The sequence below is a fragment of the Podarcis erhardii genome (assembly GCF_964252035.2).
Source record: "Podarcis erhardii genome assembly, chromosome: 10".
NCBI classification, from domain to species: domain Eukaryota; kingdom Metazoa; phylum Chordata; class Lepidosauria; order Squamata; family Lacertidae; genus Podarcis; species Podarcis erhardii.
In genome coordinates, this window is record NC_138500.1 from 60,907,503 (window position 1) to 60,928,559 (window position 21,057).

The window sequence follows — 21,057 nt, forward strand, 5'->3', positions numbered from 1 at the left end:
ATGTTTAGCAGTGGGCCATTTCAGGTCCCAGCATTGTGTGGCTGGTGCTTTGCGCTGGGGGATTTAGATGGTAATTGAAGATGTTGAAGAAAAAGGGATTTCCTAGGAAATTTTATAAGGTGAGGCTAGCCAGCTTAATACAGCTGCTTGAAACCCAATGAAGGTTCAATGTTTTTAAAAGCAGATAGCAAGAATATGTAATAACTAGTTGTTAACAACTTCCAGATGTTTTGTTTCGTAAATATTTTATTTTTCAAAATGGAGGAATTAATATATTTTTTAAAAAATTCTGGGGTTATTTGAAACAGATTTGCTAAGTACTTGAAGTTGGGATAAAGAAAAATGTTTTGTTTGTTTGTTTGTTTGTTTGTTTATACTCCCCCTGTCTCACTGCCATCTATAACAACAACAACAACTTTTACCAAGGCGAGAGCAGGCACAGGGCAAAACTGAAAGCTGTGCAGGATTTCTGATGCACAGAGAGAGCTCAGGGTGGAGAGGAGCTTCTCCATTCTCTGTCTTGAAGTATGTGGTGTGTATGCAGAATGAGTAATCCCTTTTGCAAGCAGGAAACACTTCCTGGTCAATAGAAAAGGCAGGTTTGCACACACAGGGCGCATTCAGACATGGGAAATATATTGTGATAGTTTTCCTGATTATCCTACTAGTGCTACTGTCCCACTTTCTAATTTCCTTTCACACCACAGTGCCTCTTGCATTATGCAACAGTGTCTTTTTGACCGATATATTGGCACGTTGTGCTAAACTTCGTTCACACCAGTTGGCATGGTGTGACACAACAACAAACATCATTAGACAATGTTGCTAAAGGTAAAGGGACCCCTGACCATTAGGTCCAGTCTGGGGTTGCGCGCTCATCTCACTTTATTGGCCGAGGGAGCTGGCATACAGCTTCCAGGTCATGTGGCCAGCATGACTAAGCCGCTTCTGGCGAACCAGAACAGCGCACGGAAACGCCGTTCACCTTCCTGCCAGAGTGGTACCTATTTATCTACTTGCACTTTGACGTGCTTTTGAACTGCTAGGTTGGCAGGAGCAAAGGCCGAGCAACGGGAGCTCACCCCGTCGCGGGGATTCGAACTACCAACCTTCTGATTGGCAAGTCCTAGGCTCTGTGGTTTAACCCACACCACTACCCGCATCCCTTGTGATACTTGGCTCCCAGTTATTTGGGAAAATGTATACAGTGGTACCTCCGGTTAAGAACTTTGCTTCAGGATGAGAACAGAAATTGTGCTCTGGCAGCGCGGCAGCAGCAGGAGGCCCCATTAACTAAAGTGGTGCTTCAGGTTAAGAATAGTTTAAGGTTAAGAACGGACCTCTGGAACTCATAGCACCACCCGCGTCCCAGACAATGTTGCTACTCCCCTACTATTTCTGCACATGCATGCTTCTGTCCCCCCATGATAGCGTCAGGAAATCACTTTATATGCCAACATACCACCCCAAATCTCTTCACAGTATTCTCACAATTTTCTGGGCTCATGGGATTCCAAATGGATTTTGCTGGAAGCAGTTAACATGGAAATGAATGCTAAACTTCCACTACTTTCTGCTAAAGTCCTGAAAGCAACTTCTTTGTCGCATGAGAGCTCAACTATAATGTGGAAATTGATAGCTAAAGAAACTCTGGGGAACAGAATACACTGCTGAGCATACACTGAGAATACGCTAGCCCCTTTCTGTGTGCATGCAAGATGCATAGATAATATTAAAGATAAAAGTCTCTCTCTAGGGGTAGACTAGATTGCCAGCAATGGTAGAAAGCCCTTCTAAATCACCTAGCAATTATGACAATGGTGGAGAATGTGTGTATGAAGTGGGGATTTCTAGTATGAAGAGGCAATGAAATATACGTACTCCGTGTTGAAACAGTAAGAACTAGTCAGAGGAAATGGCTAAAGTCAATTAAGGGAGGAGGAAATGATATCACAGTAATTCATATATAATATACAACTTGATGGCTTGAAAGACAGTTACTGTTGACTTTAAGGGTGTGTGTGTGTGTGTGTGTGTGTGTGTGTGTGTGTTTTCTAAGGATATGAATGAAAGTAAGATGTTGCCTGATTATGTTGCAATGGTGTTCACTGGTTAACAAGTCTTCTGGAACAAATTTGAAAGCTGACTTTACCCAAAGTGAATTTGAGTCTAGGATGGTAGCAGTTGTTTTCTCTCTCTCTTATCTGTGTGTCTAGTCTATGCTTTTCGCTGTGTTTCTCACTCTTGTCCAGCTACTGTTGCAAATACCATGCAGTTTTGTTTGCACACAAAAAAAGGACTGTGGAATCTGACGCCAGAAGCAAATGCCGTTGGTATCTGAACTACCAGATTGTTTCATGTCTCGTTTTAATTGATGTTGGAGACAGAACATGGAGCGCAAAGGAGAATACACAATTTCATTTACCTCTATCAGTGTTTTTGATTGGAAAATGTCATAGGTGCTAGACAGGGTGGTGATGACTTTTCAATAAAGGGGAAGGATTGCAAGGGCTGGGCAAGATGGAAGAAGTTTCTCATTGTGCTTCTGTATTGCTCTATGTATTATTAGTGCTGAGAATTATAGAGTAAAATAGGTCCTTGCCAGAAACTGGTTTTCAGTAGAATAGCTGAATTTGAGGCATGAGAAAGTTGTTATTACTTGCATTTTTACAACATAATGTCTTGTCAAGCTTTTAGGTTCGATTAATCTTGATAAATACATCTTGTTCCCCCGAGGAAAGCTGACAGAAATTATTATTTTTTTGTTAGTAGTAATGGCAAGATGTTCCATTCTTTTTTTACCTATATTCTTGCTAAATGAGTGACGTTATAGGAATAAGTGAAGTTATCCGTATCTTGTTGTTTTTTATATACTGTATATCTATAAATGCATGCCCTCACATTAAAGTGTAACTTCAATAGAAACAGTTGCTGTAGATACCATTATAATGCATTTTCGTCTCAAAGTTCTTTGGATATAAGCCAAGGAGATTACAATAACACTGAAGTAATGAAACAATTAAATAGCCACATATAAGACTATACAAAGCAATACAGGACGTCATAAAATCAACAGCTGCAATTCAGTTCAAAGCCTTGTGGCACAGGAAGGTCTGTATAAAAAGGCCAATGACACAAATACAGTGGTACCTCTGGTTGTGAATTAATTTGCACAAGGGTGTAGATTAGACAGAGAGACTGTGACTGGGCCCAAGGCCACTCAGGGAGCTGGCTGAGTGGAGATTCAAATCCTCGTCTCCCACATTGACTCCCATTAACATCCTAGCCACTGCTCAAGTACAGTGGTAACTCTGGTTACGAACTTAATTCGTTCCAGAGGTCTGTTCTTAAGCTGAAACCGTTCTTATCCTGAAGCACGCTTTCGCTAATGAGGCTTCCTGCTGCACACACGTCTGTGGCGCGTGATTTCTGTTCACATCCTGGGGCAAAGTTTGCAACCAGGAGCAGCTACTTCCAGGTTAGCGGAGCTCATAACCTGAAGCGTTCGTAACCAGAGGTCCCACTGTATGTGTGTTTTTTCTGCCCGTTCTGCTTGAACACTGAGGTCCAGCGCCGAGGGCCTTCTGGTGGTTCCCTCGCTGTGAGAAGCCAAGTTACAGGGAACCGGGCAGAGGGCCTTCTCGGTAGTGGCACCCGCCCTGTGGAACGCCCTCCCACCAGATGTCAAAGAGAAAAACAACTACCAGACTTTTAGAAGACATCTGAAGGCAGCCCTGTTTAGGGAAGCTTTTAATGTTTAACAGACAATTGTATTTTAATATTTTGTTGGAAGCCGCCCAGAGTGGGCAAGGTATAATTATTATTATTATTATTATTATTATTATTATTATTATTATTATTTCATACCCACCCCTTTTTCTGGTAACTTATAACCTGCTGCTAATGGTGGTGGTATTCAGAATAGGACAACCAGACTTTATATTTGATTCCCAGGGAATGATAAGGTGTTAGCTCAGATATAAAAAATGCCATAGTTGGAAAACAAACAAGGTTGGTGTCACAAGTGCGGATTACCAGTAGTGACTATATATTTTAAACCAGCAAAGAAAGCCCATGAGAATGACAAGGGTTCATTCCTTCTGTCTCAGTGAGATTTAAAGATGGTAAGAAAGTAGCATTTTTTGTGCGTGTTCCTTCGGAACCAGGGACAGATGACCACTTAACCTGGCTCTACCACGTTTAAGGTAAACTTGGCTGCTTTGATTCTGTAGCTAACTAGGGTAAATACTTATCGTTTATTAGAAGTTTATTCTGCCCTTCAACCTGAAGGTTCCCAGAAGGGGACGGGGCTTGACAAAATATAAAATACATAAATCAATGCAAAAACCATAAAACATTAACACTAAAGCAAAAATAACTGACATTCCAGTCTAACAATTAGTCTAAAAACTTTCAACCGAAACACATTAGATCTTTAAAAAAAAGGCATGTGTTGAGCCGACACGTAGGAGTGATTTATGACAGGGGCAACTGAATCTTTGTGGGAAGGGAATTCCTCATCCACGTTTCCATAACAGAGAAAGTTCTTCTTGTTGTTGTTGTTGTACCACAAACTATAGGTTTCAATGGAACTATGAGCAGGGCTTATCCCTGAGATCTTAAGGCATGGGCTAGCTGGCAATACAAGAAGAGGTCCTTCAGAGCACAAACAATTTAGGGTGTGTGTGTGCGCGCGCACACACACACACACGTTTATTTGGCTCTTGATTAATACAATACAATACAATACAATACAATACAATACAATACAATACAATACAATACAATACAATACAATACAATACAAATATATATTCTTTCTTTCCTTTATTGGCAGATCTGTCCAGAGCTGCAGTTTTTGACTCCTGTGAGACCTGAAGGAAAAAATGGTTACATCAGTCTACCTACCTTATTTTTAGAGCATTTTATGGTATTTGAAGAAAACCTGAGGTTGAGTCTCTTCCCAGTGCTAAAGTTCAGAGATTGTCATATGACTCACTGCAGGTAAGAACTTGTTTTAACTTGTTTGCTTTTTGAGGAGTGTTTATGCAGTATGTGGGTAAATAATGTTATATTTCTTTTAAAAAAAAAAATCCAATATGTAATTTTTAAGTAGCCCTTGGAATGGCAAACCAGTTCTGGCATTTCTTACTTGTTTCCATTAATGATATTCCCCCCCCCCCCCCGAACTCTCTTGAGCTATGTTTCAGAGTTAGCACTTATAACAATAGTTCAAAAGTCTGCCTAGTAAGAGATCTGAAAGTGCTTAGGAAGACTAGGGAAATCACTGGGTAGGGAAAGAAGGGAACTGCTGGGAACAAATAGGTCTGGCATGTTCCTATTAGCATCTACTGATTTGAACTGTCCTAAGGTAGGTTTTATAGCTGAGCTTTCTACTAATTGCTTGCCTTACTTTATTTTATGGGGAGACGTTGGAATCATTGGCGATCCTATCCTCTATTAATAATTTTTCTAATGCACTACCTAAGACAGTGGGCATCTTGTTGTAGTGAATTTCATTGTGGGAAGGGGTACGACTGTTTTCTGACCTTAAAGCTCTTCCTTGTGTTGTCATACACAATTTAGACACTTGCAGTGTATATGTGACAGTAGGTTTCTTTGATGGCTTCCTTCTTGGAATGTCAGGGAGCCCCCTGATGTCTTGGTATACTGTAAATATTTTATCAGTAGTAGCTGAATTGACCATTGTTGTTGATTTAATAATCATGCACCTGAGCGGGGGAGTGTATATAATAAGGTGGCAACAGATTGACCTGTGACTCTCTAGATCAGCGGTTCTCAACCTGTGGGTCCCCAGATGTTGTTGGACTACAACTCCCATCATCCCTGAACTCTGGCCTTGCTAGCTAGGGGTGATGGGAGTTGTAGTTCAACAACATCTGGAGGCCCACAGGTTGAGAAAGGCTGCGCTGGATCATTCTCCCTAGAGATCATTCTCATGCCATTAATTTATTTACTCAAATTTCCCTATGTCGTTTGTTTGTTTACTCAATTTATACCACGCCCTTCCTCCCAGTGGAGCCGTTTTCATATCGGGGTGCAAGGTTTTCCCTAGGCAAATATTTGAGGCACACTTCATTCTTGTGCAAAGGCCATGTGGAATATATGATAACTATTTGCATGCACTCACACACCTGTATGTCTCATAGGGTAGTTTCGCCCCGCCTTGCTGCTGTGTCCCATTGGTCCTATTAACACTGTAGGCAACATGCAGTCCCATGGGCCATACCCAGCTGCGTAGTTGTCAGGGCCTTTTGCCCTGAAAGAATGAGATTGCAGTGGAGCTGCCACGCAACAGCTGGCAGCGTGGAGATGTACAAGCGGTGGCAAGGGTCTTGGCAGGCTCATGGGGGATTGGCGCCTTGTTCTGCCTACCCCAATTGCCCATTTTCATGTTTCATGACACTGGTTGCAGAATGGTGTCTTAAGGTTCTTCTAGCTGCTAGGTTGCTGCCATTTTTTCTTTCATCCCTAATTAATCCATTGATAGTCCATAAACCAACTCTTTCGAGGAATGACAACTGTAGCCATGGAGAGCAACAAGAAACAGCCACAGCCATAAGAATAAAATGACGCTTGACCAAAAAAAAAAAAAAAGTTAAGTGAATTTGGCGTTCGTGATTGTTAATGAGAAAGTGTATTCTGTCATGAAGCACATAACCAGCTGCATATGAAGGACTTTTTTGTGTTAGTATAGATAGTGCAGCACAGGTTTAAGCTTCCCCTTAGGAATAATTTGATGAAAACATCTGCCTGCAATTTGCAGGCACCTGACAAGCAAAACCGAAGAGAAAATTTAATTATGGAAGCTAGACTCATACAATGTGGTTAAATGCAGAGAGCGTGGTTTAACAGTCCTTACTTAGAGGACTATGTGACCAGAATACTGAGGCAGAGATTGCCTGACTATGTTTTCAATACTTAAAACATTGACTTTATTTCTATAACCTCAATTGGGTGCTAATTATAGAGATTTTTAAGTTTTGCTCTGGGTCTTCAGGAGCATGAGAACCTCAAAAGAATACTGTGAAAGGTTTGACTAGGCCATAGCAGTCTCAGATTCAAATCCCTGGCCAGCCATCAAGCTGACCTTGATCCAATCACTATGTCTCCACCGAAAACTACCGCACAGGTTGGCTGTGGAGATAAAAACCATTCACCTTCCACTGAGGCAAAAGAAACCCTTCATCATCCTTTGAGATTGTTGGAGGAAAGATGGGATAGAAATGTAATTTAATTTAACAATAAGTTTGATTGGTGGTGGTGGTGGTGAAGACCTAGAGAAAGGCTTCTGATGAGGATCCCAAGCTGAACTTGACAGCACAGGCACCCCAAGACAAGTCACTACCTGACAACTGATTGCACTTTGTAGATTAGTAAGTTCAGCATTAGCTTGGGGTAATGACGAGGTAACTGACAAACTATTTGTTGCTTGCAAGACTCATTCTGAATCAGTATTTGCAGGAGATGTTGGCATATGTGGCCTGGTTTGCATGCAACATGCCACCATAGTTAGTAAACTATGGTTGAGCATTCCTGAGCACTTTGCCCCCCCCCCCAAAAAAATTTCTTGATTCTGCTGTGTGAGTAGGGAAGCAAACTAGATTGAACCCAGACTCTGAGTTTGTTTTCCTCCAAACAAACCACAAGTCGACACCAATTTCTGTTATATCTGCAACCCCAAATTATCTTACTCATTATGGCATAACCAGTGTAAGACTTGTTTTGGGAAAAAGCAAACAGCCAAGAGAGGCACCTGCATATGACATAGTTTTCTTTTTGGCTCCTTTCATATTAATATGAAATATTTTGATTCTCTTAGTTATCGCCTTTTAAAGTCTTCGGGAGGGTATTTTTGTGCCCCAGGAGTCTTGGCATCTGATTCCATTGATGGACCCTGTGTGCAAATCATATCAAGTCCTGCAAAATGGAATGCAGGTTTCCACAATATTGATACCTACTAGGAGAAATAGAATCATAATATTGTCAAATGCAATTAACCTTAAAAACTCCTTGAAATCTACAGGATTGTGTTGTTCCATTCATTAATCTGAATTCCTTGTTAAAGGACGAGTCTGACTTTGATTAAAACTCCCAGCTTCGTTTTTAAAAGCTCTCCTTGAAAACAGGAGCCAAATTCTCAAGGTTATTTTATCAAATATTTTGAACACTCCTATATTTAAATGAATTATTTTAACACTTAGAATAGTATTTTAATCTGCACTCAATAAAACACCCGTTAGCTTCTGAAAAATTGCTTGGCATTTGATGGGAGGGGAGTGCAGCCTTTTACCGCTGTTGAGAAAAGAACACATTAAAGATGCATTCAGATCCCAAGGGGTATTGATAAAATACTTCACCTGGGAACTGTTGATGGGATTAGCTGGGAGGAGGGGAGGGAGGGAGGGAGGGAGGGAGGTGCTTCAACAAAGGCACTTTGAGAAAGAGCCGAGCATCATCAAAGAGTATTGCAGCTTTTTTCAATTAGAAATTATTAGTCAACATAAATCTCTTAACTTTTTGGAAGTGCTTTAGCAGCATGCATGTTGTAATCCTCTTTTCGCCCCCTAGCAACATCTCATTTTAAAGGTTTTACATTTCTGTTTCGCAGATACTGGTACATAAGTCTTCATATATTTATAGTAAGTTATTATGCCAGGACCAACTAATGGAGTGCTTTCTTTTTTCTAATTATGGGGAAGGAATGGGTCCCGGGGGATGCAGGCTAGATTGCCAGTAGCAGCGGAGGAATGAAAACTCAATAGGCAAATAAAACATGCCATCAGTCTGTTGTTTTAGCTTCATCTTAGTTAGCAGAAGGGTCATTCCATATCAAGTGATCCAATTTTTTTACCTCATGTCATCCAATTTTCTTAATATTTTATACACTAGCTGAATGATCCAAATCCATGTTTAAAATCTAAAATTATTATTATTTCATCCTGCTTTTGAGTTAGGAGGGGTTGAAATTTCAAAAAAAAAAGGGGGGGGGAGAATTTTGGCCTTGCTGGACTACACAAGAACTTTAAAAGCTTAGCCCAGAATTGAGTTATTTCAAAACTAAAAATACCAAGCTCTTCAGAACTTTGCAGGCTTCAATATGATATGTTGCATGATCGGCTTACTTTAAAATTTAAAGATAAGCTGCAAAATTTAACAATTTAAGAAGTGATTTAAAAATGAATATGATTTAAATATTCAAAAAAATGTATTGATCATTTAATATTTCTGTTATTTCATCTTGGGATCTTAATGGATTCACATTATTTAAAAAAAATACATTTTGTACATAGAATCATAGAATCATAGAATCATAGAGTTGGAAGAGACCACAAGGGCCATTGAGTCCAACCCCCTGCCAAGCAGTTTTCTTAAGCAGGTAAACAGAAGAGCTTATTTATTACATTTATATCACACCTTTTTCTCCAAGGAGTACACGGTTCACACACACCCCTCCTCAGTTAATCCCTAAATGACCCTGTGAGGTAGGTGAAGAGGCTGTGATTGGTCCAAGGTCATCCCATGAGCTTCCTGACTGAGTGGGGAATTTGAACCTTCAACTCCCAGGTCCTAGTCCAACACTCTAACCACTACTTCACACTGGCTCCCTAGAGCACTTCTGCTATGGGACAGCTCTACAAATTAAGTAGGTAAATAAATATGGGAAAATATCACTTCGAGAAGGACCTGAAATATTTTCCTTGAAGCTTGAATTTGTTTTATTCCAGTTTGATTTGATGTTCGATATTTTTTTTTCTTGAAAAGATAAAGTGGTATAGAAATGAAAATTGATTATTACTATTACTATTTCACTGATTAAAAAAAGAAAGGCCCATAGACATTTATTTGTGGCACCCATAACCTACGTTTAAGTTGCCATTTAGTGATTAGCTTATATATTTGAGTTTCTAACATTGCCCAGGACTATACATGTCTGCCTTATTGGGTTCTGTTTAGGATAAATGGTTCTTGTTGGAGTAAAATATAACAATAAGCAAGACTTCAAACTATAATATCAATTACCTAGAATGTGAAAAAAGGTTGGGGGAAGGACAGCATGTTATATTTTGATGCTATACTGTTCTGAAAGTCAGTAATACCATAAGGTGCACTTCGTCCAATAAAAGTCTGCTTCTGAATCAAAGTTACCAACTTGGTCTGGGGTCTCACTGCTTTTGCTTGGAAGTGTGCAGGTGTTTTTTGTCCAACAGCTAAAGAATGCCGAACAATATAGCCATGTTGGTCAGTACAGTGGTACCTCGGGTTACATACGCTTCAGGTTACATACGCTTCAGGTTACAGACTCCGCTAACGCAGAAATAGTGCTTCAGGTTAAGAACTTTGCTTCAGGATGAGAACAGAAATTGTGCTCCGGCGGCACGGCAGCAGCGGGAGGCCCCATTAGCTAAAGTGGTGCTTCAGGTTAAGAACAGTTTCAGGTTAAGAACGGACCTCCGGAATGAATTAAGTACTTAACCTGAGGTACCACTGTATAGGACGGAATATCCCCACAGCTATATTTTTTGGGGGGCGGGGATATATATTGTAAGAGACCTTTTTATATAAAATCCCATAAACTTAGTTTGTACTTCTGTGTCTCAAATAACTTAAACTTGGTTCTTTGCAAATTAATGAACTCCTGGAAAAATTAATCTCTGCAATCTTGGAACCCTTCATTAACTTTCTTGGTGCAAATTATTCTGCCGCTGTCTGTACAGATTAAAACTGAACTGTCTGAAGGGGGAATAAAGAAAGTAATTAATGAAACGGAAAGATCACCTTCCTATTAGCCTAAAGTAGGGCTGATAACATTTCATATTCTTGGATGTTAGTATCAATATTCCAAGAGTTAGAATCAGATATTACACTGCTAAACCTACTTGGAACTAAGGAAATATTTCAAGTTTCTTTTCTGCTGGGGATTTCAGAATCCATGCATATGAAACAGAGATGTGTGAAACTGTTGTTACATTGTCAGAGTTTCCTGTAGAGCAGAGGCTTCCAAACTTATTTGTCTTACTGCCTCCCTTTCAGAAATAAATAAATACAATAAATAAATAGTCAGAGCCCCCCCCCCCGGAAATCTACCTTTTTTAAGCGAACAAACAGAAAGATGCTGTGACAAACTTGTGTTCTTTTATCTATCTATATTTCTACCTGTTTCCTACGACATAGTAAAGAAAGATGTTGTTGTAAATAGGCAGGCAAACTGTGATCCACTTCCCGGGCCTGGGTGAAGTTGAAAAGGGTTCAGTCGAGCCCGGGGAAAACCCCTCACCTCCAGCATGAATGCTGGATCCATGGGAGGCGTTGTTGCCATCCCGCAACGGCGCCCAACCTGGCGTTAAGCAATTAATAACAATAATAATAATAATTTTATTATTTACACCCTACCCATCTGGCTGGGTTTCCCCAACTCTGGGTGGCTCCCAACAGAATATTAAACACACAATAAAACATCAGACATTAAAAACTTCCTTCAACAGGGTTGCCTTCAGATGTTTTCTAAAAGTCAGATAATTGTTTATTTCCTTGACATCTGGTGGGAGGGCGTTCCACAGGGCGGGCACCACTACTGAGAAGGCCCTCTGCCTGGTTCTCTGTAACCTCACTTCTTGCAGGGAGGGAACCACCAGAAGGACCTCGGAGCTGGACCTCAGCGTCCGGGCTGAACGATGGGGGTGGAGACGCTCCTTCAGGTATACTGCGCCGAGACTGTTTAGGGCTTCAAAGGTCAGTGCCAACACTTTGAATTGTGCTCAGAAACATACTGGGAGCGAATGTAGGTCTTTCAGTACTGGTGTTATATGGTCTCGGCAGCCGCTCCCAGTCACCAGTCTAGCTGCTGCATTCTGGATTAGTTGTAGTTTCCAGGTCACCTTCAAAGGTAGCCCCACATAGAGCACATTTCAGTAGTCCAAGCGGGACATAACCAGAGCATGGACCACTCTGGCGAGACAGTCTGCGGGCAGGGAGGGTCTCAACCAGCGTACCAGGTGGAGCTGGTACACAGAACTAACCTGTGCCTCCATGGACAGTTATGAGTCACAACAGAAGAAACACTTACGGACTGTTTTTCAAAATTTCCTTTTCTTCTTTATGCTTCAACCACCACCTTATTTTTATTCAGTGCCCCCTCCCATTGTACCTCAGGCCACTGTACTGCCCCCTGGGGGCAGTATCACCCAATTTAGGAAACACTGCTATAGAGCTTTCTGAGGCTTGAGTTAGAACTTTCCTGGATTTCCATTTAAAAAGCCTGTAGAACCCAGAAAACACTTTCTGGGCCAATTCAAGGGTTTGAAAAAGTTTGGACTTCTGGTCTCCTCTGCCCTTCCTTGATCTTCCTCTTTCCCCCTGTTGTCAGCGTGGAAGCAGCAGTTAGGAATGGAGAGGTGAAAATGGATGCTTTCCTTCTCTCCTGACATCCTCTACCCCAGGGGTCAGCAAACTTTTTCAGCAGGGGGCCAGTCCACTGTCCCTCAGAACTTGTGGGGGGCCAGACTATACTTTGAAAATAAAAATAAAAATGAACGAATTCCTATGCCCCACAAATAACCTAGAGATGCATTTTTAATAAAAGGACACATTCTACTCATGTAAAAACACGCTGATTCCCAGACCATCTGTGGGCCGGATTTAGAAGGCGTTTGGACCGGATCCGGCCCCTAGGCCTTTGTTTGCCTACCTATGCTCTACCCCCATTCCTCAGCTGCTGAGATGCTGTGAACTGTGGTAGCTGTAATTCTTTCAGTAGCTCCTGTGGATTATATGCTTTGCCTGTACATGGAGAACTTGGGAGGTAAGCAAGAGGTTAAGCCAATAAGAGACTAGTAAATCACACTATGTCTTGAGATCAAGAAGAGCTACTGCTGGTCTGTGTACTGTAGACAATCCTGAGCTAGATGGACCAGTGGTTTGAGTTTGTATAAGGCAGCTTCCTTTATTTTGTTCCTTCGTTTTCTTACCCACCTGTAATGGTTCTAGGGGTTGCTTGTGCGTAAGTTGCCGCCACTCTTGGCTTGGTTACCTGGTTGAACCCTTTCTGTCTGGACAGCCCTTCACTTCCTGGCTGTCTCAGTCGCTAGCAAAATCCGTCAGTGGGCATTTTTTGAATCTTTTCCAGCAAAGAAGTTCTTTGACGCCAAGTCTCCTCCTACTCTCCCTGCGCGGAAGTCTTCTGCGCAGGGAGGGAGTGGGAAGCGGAGTACCCGTGCTCTCCCCGCTGGTTTCTGGCGAAGAGTCCTGGAGCCTCCTCTCCGATTCCCCCATCTGCCCCCCTTCTCCACTGGTGTTACACTGATTTCCTTCCCCAGCAGATGGGCTGCCTCTCTCCCTACTGGGACCCTCTCCGGCATCCCTCTGGAGCCTTCCCTCAGCCTCTAGCTCCGATGGCAGTTCCCTGACACCACCTTTGTCATAAGGAGACAGGCTGAGTTGCAACAAGAGCTTCTACAACAAAGAAAACCAAATAATTGACAGGGATAAATGTGGTCTAGGAATAAGGGCCAAGGCTCATGTGTCCAGGGACCAATGACAAGAAGCTGAAGACTGTAGTAGGGAATTGATAAGTTGTAACAACAAGTTCCCACCCACCTAATTTTAAAGCCAAGGCAGGTCATGTGTCTATTCTTGTTGCAATGTCTAGTATGCAAGTGGGTGCTTTGTTTATGTCTTTCTCTGAAGACATCAGAGCCCTTCCCAGACGCCAGCAGTACTGTCTCTCCCACAGGGCCAAGATATACATCTCCTGCTCTCTACTTGTCATTCCTCCTGTCAGAGGCATAGGAAAGTCAGGTGGTACCTGGTGCAGAAAATTTCTTGTCGCCCCCCTCCCCCCCCACATTGATTATTATTTTTTTGCCTGCAAAAATTGTTTTATGTTATTTCATATTTTCTTACAAAGGAAATAAGGATAACAATAATAACAATACTACTACTACTACTAATAATAATAATAATAATTTATTTATATCCCGCCCTTCCCGGCCGAATTTAGGCTTAGGGTGGCTAACATCAGATACATAACATTGGTATAAAATCAAACAATAATTAAATTACCTCCTAAAAACATGTCAAAATCAAATTAAAGTCTAATTAGATGGCTTTCTGCAGGGTTAGGGTTGGGAACAGTAAGTGCTCCACTGAATTGAAATTTCAGCCTTCACGACATAGGAAAACAGCCAAGTAAACAGCTATTTTTGTAGAGGAGGGTCAAGATATTAAGTGGTATGCATCAAATTTCATATATAGCTATATAATCCCTAGTGTAGTAAGATAAGACCTTTGGAGCAGGCATTTTTTAAAAAAAACATTATGAACCGCCCTTGATAATTTCTCACCCCTCCCTCCATGACAGTACCCGGGGCGGCCCACCCCCTCCCTTCCTACGCCCCTGCCTCCTGTTTCATGACATGCAGATCACTGAAATACCAAGCTGGCCTGCGTTCCCTACACCAGTGCTTCCCAAACTTGGGTCTCCAGCTGTTTTCGGACTACAACACCTATCTTCCCTAGCTAGCAAGACCAGTGGTCAGGGATTATGGGAGTTGTAGTCCAAAAACAGCTGGAAACCTAACTTTGAGAAACACTGCTCTACAATAACAAACATGTTCCTATGTTCAGAATCTTTGTCCATATCTAGACCTCTTGATTTTGTGTGGGGATAGAATTTAGGCTTGAACATGCGTTGTGAACATACACTTTGACTTGTTTTATGATCCTTCCATCACTGAATATATTTTATTGCGTTGTGTTTTAATTTTTTGCCTCCCGTTGTTGAAACTATGTGTGGGGATCAAGTGGATATAAATACCTGATGGGTGGAACTGTACCCTGAAAATATGTACCATGTTTTATTTAAAAGGAAACTGACCAATACAAATTGGCAAATGGTGGTCAAGTAAGAGCATATGGTCTAGAAGGGCTTCCACTTTGGAGACCGCACCTTCCTTTGCAGGGGAGGTCCCTTAAAAATGCTATTTTGCACTGCTAGGTTTCTGTGTTGCCCAGAGAGACGTTGAAACTGTACAGATTTGCTTCTTCATTCTCAGTGCTTCTCCAGAAGAAAATGAGAAGTTATGTAGGCCAGTAGTAAAATAAAAAGAATGGGTACAGTATATCAATCTGGAGGGGGAAACTGCGACTTAGGAGATGAGAGGACATCAGCTAGTTTTGGTAAGTTCTCCTAATGTGTTCGCCAAGTAATGGAATCTACCAGAATTATACTGGTTGGTGGTTTTATTTTACTTTCTTAAAGAGATAGAATTGAAGCATTTACACACACCTTAATTTGGCACGCCTGCTTTTTCTTCAACGTTTTCTTTGTTTATGCCTGTTGAGCTTTAAATTCTCAGGATGTTGAATGTTTATCTGTAGTGTTTCAATTTTTCCCCCAATTGAGAGAATGTATCCTTAACATAAGTGATTCAGCTTAATGCTTTTCAGTATATTATTTAATGGGCACAAACAAAAGTTGTACAGGTTTTTTGTTTCGTTTTGTTTTTGCTGACAATGTTTGTAGCTTAGTCCCAGAAGTGTTTTATGGAGGTGTTTTCTGCTTCCGTGAGCATATCTATTTGGAATATTGATATCTCTGATAAAGTCAAGGAGGGTTTCCTTGTTACGAATAGTGCAAGTAGTGCTTTAATATGCTTCTCTCTCCTCAGAAAGATTTTGCATTTTGGTTAAGAGTGAGAGAGAACCGAGGAGCCATAAATTAAACAAATAATTGTCCTCCTGAAATAATGGATTTTCTTTCTTTTTTAAGCATGGGATTTCAGCCACATTCATGTGACTGAAAGGTTGCAGCTGAATCTAGTATTATAACTGCACATTTGTACTGATTTAATTGCAGGGTGCAAGTACATCATTATCCTTGAAAGCACCCAATGATACCCTGACTTTTTTTTTTAATATATCACATAAAGAATCTCTTCACAGTAACGGCCATTAAGTCACTGGCAGTATGATGACAAGATTGCAGGGTTCAATTTCCTTTCCCTTCTTCCCAAAAGAAAAAAAAGGGGAGGAGGAGGAGGAAGCGAGACTGGTGCACATGTGACCCATGAATCAGACAATGGCATGTGTTCCAAGATAAGAATAGAAAAGCTTTGCACACTTTTTATGTATATTCATTGTTTGACAATGTAATGTGTATAGCAGTCAATGTGGAAACTGAGAAAACCGCTAATATGCCGCAAACATTTAAACTCCCTAATTAAAAGGCTCCCGTGAACCCAAAGTGTTCACCCACAAATGAGGCGGTGGCTGTGCCTCTGTATGATTCACCGCTTTCTCCTTCCTTCAGATCAGCTTGTGCCGGGGACAGGTAAATTCTGCCGCATTGCTTTGTCTAGTATGATTGGATCATTCAATCATTCCCGGTGCAGAATTATCTGCTATCAGAGGAGTTCACCATTGCACACAGCATGGGAATGACTGTAGTAAATTGGAGAGTACAGCTGTCCTGGCAGCTTGTGTGTGTGTGTGTGTGTGTGTGTGTGTGTGTGAGAGAGAGAGAGAGAGAGAGAGAGAGAGAGAGAGAGAGACCACTCACCAGTAAGGTGCCCATGGCAGCCATTTTTGAGCTCAGAGTATATCCCCGACATAACCTCTGCCTAGCCCTTTAGTTGCCAAAGACTGTTAAATCAGGCAAAGGTCTTTTTACAACACAACCAGCTCCACTGTGGAGTAGGAGGGAGAGTCTAGGCAACCTAAGGCCCGGGGGCTGGATGCAGCCCAATCGCCTTCTAAATCCAGCCCATGGATGGTCCAGGAATCAGTATGTTTTTACATGAGTAGAATGTGCCCTTTGATTTAAAATGCATCTCTGACTTATTTGTGGGGCCTGCCTGGTGTTTTTACATGAGTAGAATGTGTGCTTTTATTTAAAATGCATCTCTGGGTTATTTGTGGGGCATAGGAATTCATTCATTTCCCCCCCCCAAAAAAAAAATATTGTCCGCCCCACCACATGGTCTGACGGATAGTGGACTGGCCCACAGCTGAAAAAGGTTGCTGACCCCTGGTCTAGCACAGACTATGGGTCTTGTTGGCCTGTATTAGGTCTCAGTTGGATTTAGCAACTTCTTGAGATCCTATAGCTACCATAGAGTGCTTCAGGTAGCAAAGTTCACTTGGATCTGTCTAAGGTGCCATTTTTGTCTGCCCTCTGCGGAAGAGAGCATTTGACTTGACTTTATCTGCTTGTCTGGCCTTACCTGACACAACTTGGCCTTGCTTACATTGAAAAAACTCCATCGGCCTTGACATGACTTCACCAGATACTATTTGCTTCCCCTGCAATCCTCAAGTGCCCACAAGACAGGATACCCTTACTAGGTTATTGTAAGGGTTGCTGAGAGAATCTTTTGCAAAATTATTTGGACAATCAAAGCACCGGGTGTTACAGTTCTTCACTCAGTTCCATCTATTTCCTTCACTGAATACCTATATTTAACATTTCATTTATTAGTTCACCTCTATTCCAAGCTTCAGCCAGGTAATACTGTAGTAACTTTAAAACATTTTTTTTATGGTAATTCATTTATAAATCATTTGCAGCTTCCAGCCAGCTAGGATTCTTGGAGCAGCTTACCACAAAAAAATAATGGCGACTATCTCATCACGGAGGCATCAAAAATAAAGTGAACTCTCAAAGGATCTCTGAGCGCCCTCAAGCTTATTATGGTCAGGGAACTTGGACTTCAGTTTTTCTTTTAGCAAACCAAATGGTCATATTTCACAATATTTGCAATCCGCTTCTAAAGAATGTTCTCTTCTTTTAGTTCTCAAAAATCAGCAACTCTAGAAATAAACAGTGATTCTTGCTCAGCTGCCTCTGATTCACTCACTGGTGAATCAGTTTGGTGCCAGTTACAAGACTGGTTCTCTGATGCAAAATGTGGAGATTTCAAAACACGGTTGTGAAGGAGAGAAAAGTAAAGTTATATTTGGGGGGGGGAGTGTGTGACATTGCATAAAAGCCTGTTTATTCTCCCCCCTTTTCTCTAAAACTGTAGCTCTGGTATAGCCAATGTGGTCCCCTCCACATGCTATTGGACTACAACTCCCATCATCCCTGACTATTGGCCATGTCAGCTGGGACCGATGGGAGTTTGAGTCCAAGAACATCTGGAGGACCCCTGCTGTAACTTATCTACTGAAACTCTTAGCACCTTGCCTTACTGCGTCAACACTGGTTGCACTAGGATGTAACACTATACCACGGTTTATTGGAAAGAGGGCTAACATGTGGTCTTCCAGACATTACTTGACTGCTATAATCCCTGACAATAGACCAAGCAGAGTTGGTCTGATGGGAGTTGGAGTCTAACAACTGAGTTAGCCACCCTGAGTTAGTGTTATGAGGATGAACTGCAGTGAACTGAGGCTCAAGTACCAACCCACTTGTCAGGAGTGTGTGCAGGAGCCAGGCCCTGTGACCAGGACTGGGGCCTTCCTAAGTTTGTTCTGTAGAGGCAAGGCGTGGCCACACAGGTGAGGCCGATTGGTAACTCACAGCACCTGGTGGCAAGAGCCGGGAAGGGATATAAGGTCAGCTTTTCCCTTTGGCTTTTTGCCACAGCAACATGTACCCTGCCTTGCTGCATTTGGTTCCTTGACTCTTGGACCCTTGACTTCGTGACTCCTTGCTTCTTGCCCCTTGGACCCCTGACTTCATGACTCCTTGCTTCTTGATCCTCGGACCCCTGACTTCATGATTCCTTGCTTCTTGATCCTCGGACCCTTGGCTTCTTGACTCTCTGACCTCGGACTCTTGGCTTCCCAACTCCTGGCTTCTGGACTCGCGTTCCTGCTCCCACCCCGCCATCTTGCACCCGGTTCCAACGTTCCCAGCTGGGACTTCGATTGCCCATGAACCAGATCGTGACACCACTCTTCCTCCAGTGAGGTCGTGAGGAAGAGTTTACAACCTTTCACTTCTATTTTAAACTAACTGTGGTTTGCTGTGTCATCTAGATAAACTGCTGCTAGTCTTAACTATGTTAGTGGAAGCAATCCAGTTTGTTTACAAAGCTGGCTGCTTTTCCCCAACCGTAGGTAATATTAACTGAAGTTTAGGGGTGACAAAAATGTTAGAGAAGTGGTTAATTGAAAAAAATTAAGTGGAAGCTTCTTTGATCCAGCAGGCAGCATTGTAATTCCAGTTTTAGGCAACAATTCCATTTCAGGCGAGGGGAGTGTAAGAACTGGCATAGCACAGTAGCAAAGAGTTTGCACTACCAACCAATAAAGTCATTAGTTTGATCTCACCTTGATTATGAACTCAATAAGGTAAAGGTAAAGGTACCCCTGCCCGTGCGGGCCAGTCTTGACAGACTCTGGGGTTGGTGCGCCCATCTCACTCAAGAGGCTGGGGGCCAGCGCTGTCCGGAGACCCTTCCGGGTCACGTGGCCAGCGTGACAAAGCTGCATCTGGCGAGCCAGTGCAGCACACGGAAACGCCGTTTACCTTCCCGCCAGTAAGCGGTCCCTATTTATCTACTTGCACCCGGGGGTGCTTTCGAACTGCTAGGTTGGCAGGCGCTGGGACCGAGCAGTGGGAGCGCACCCCGCCGCGGGGATTCGAACTGCCGACCTTTCGATCGGCAAGCCCTAGGCGCTGAGGCTTTTACCCACAGCGCCACCATAGCCTTAATATCGATCCACTTTGTTGTGTTATGGTAAAGAATTCAAGAAGGTAATGTCCTATATAAATGTAAAGAAATTGCCATGCACAATTAAAAATTAGGCTGATTTACTTGGCCAGTAAAATCTCTATCTCATACTGTATGAACTATCTAAATCAAGGTGAGGAGCAGATCTCCTGGTAATTGAAGATTTACTTAACTTATTGAAAATAGAAACCAGAACCCACATTTCTGAGAGCTAAATTAAACTGTATTGGGTTTGTGAATATAACAATATATTAAGCTGTCATAATTCAAATGGAAGCCACATTCATTAAAAACACCGCTCACTCCCATTAGTTTAAGGAAGCAAATAGTTTAATGATTTATATCAAATCATATAATTGATTTAGTTCTGCAGTTGGTGTTGGGCAAGATGGTGTAGTGCTTTCCGGTACTACTATTATAGTTTTATTGTTTCCCATTTCATTCACTGCTTCTAAGACAAACGTTTTCATTATCTTTCCAATCTCCCTTCACAGAGAAGACTTCTATGACGGCAATGTAGTTATAAGTTTAGAATTAATTATGCATCAACTAACAATTTGCAGAGCCGATATCTCTATTCGCTTAGGACCAAAATTAACTTTTCTTAAGATGTCTTCCTATTATATTTCATCCGAATGCTGCAGCTTAGTAACTAAAACTAGTAATTGTTGAACTTATTTGCCTCAAGGCAACTCCTGATGCTGTCAAGGACTCTTAAAAACACATGTAATGAGATAAGAGCATTGCACATATGGCCATAAATACTGCATGGTTTTCCTTTAAAAAACAAAGCAAAAAACTTTCCACATAAAGCAACGAATGAATCTTCAGGCAGCATCTGAGTTAGAACTTTGCACATCTGACTTGCAGGATCGCAGCTTTATGTGCTTGGTGGCCGACCAGCATGCAATTGCACAAATTGCACAAATGCACACAAGGCAGAATGCTTAAGAGCTCCAGAAGGCTCCCGCAAGATCTCACAGGAGCCTCCCAGAGCTCAGTAAGTAAGGTGGAAAACATGTGGGAGTTCTGACTATATGTGATTTCAGCTTTTTGAACAATTCCTGGAGCCTAACTATGGAACCCAAGTCAACTGTAGTGCCATTTTAGTCATCAGCACAATTCTGTAAATTGATTAAAGCCTCAACTATGAAAGTCACCAGGGGTTCTGATATGGTCATCAGTTGTTGCTGTGTATCTCAGCGCTTCGATTTTATATATTTATTTCACTTGTATAATATTTTTATAATAAATAAATCCAAAACTATGTACGTTGGGAACTTAGCTCTTGAAACCTTAGGCTTTGCCAAATAATAAATTCATAATGCAGTGAGAGATCATAGCTTATAGAATA

The 21,057-nt window shown here is 41.8% G+C and overlaps 1 protein-coding gene across 2 annotated transcripts in view; it reads left to right on the plus strand.

Annotated features, from left to right (window-relative positions):
- Nucleotides 1-21,057, plus strand: part of PLXNB2 (plexin B2) — a 342,708-nt gene that overhangs the window by 92,455 nt on the left and 229,196 nt on the right. For both annotated transcript variants that reach the window (XM_081877780.1, XM_081877781.1), the window contains exon 2: nt 4,838-5,004. The gene's annotated coding sequence lies outside the window, so the exon portion shown is untranslated. The remainder of the gene's footprint in view (nt 1-4,837; nt 5,005-21,057) is intronic.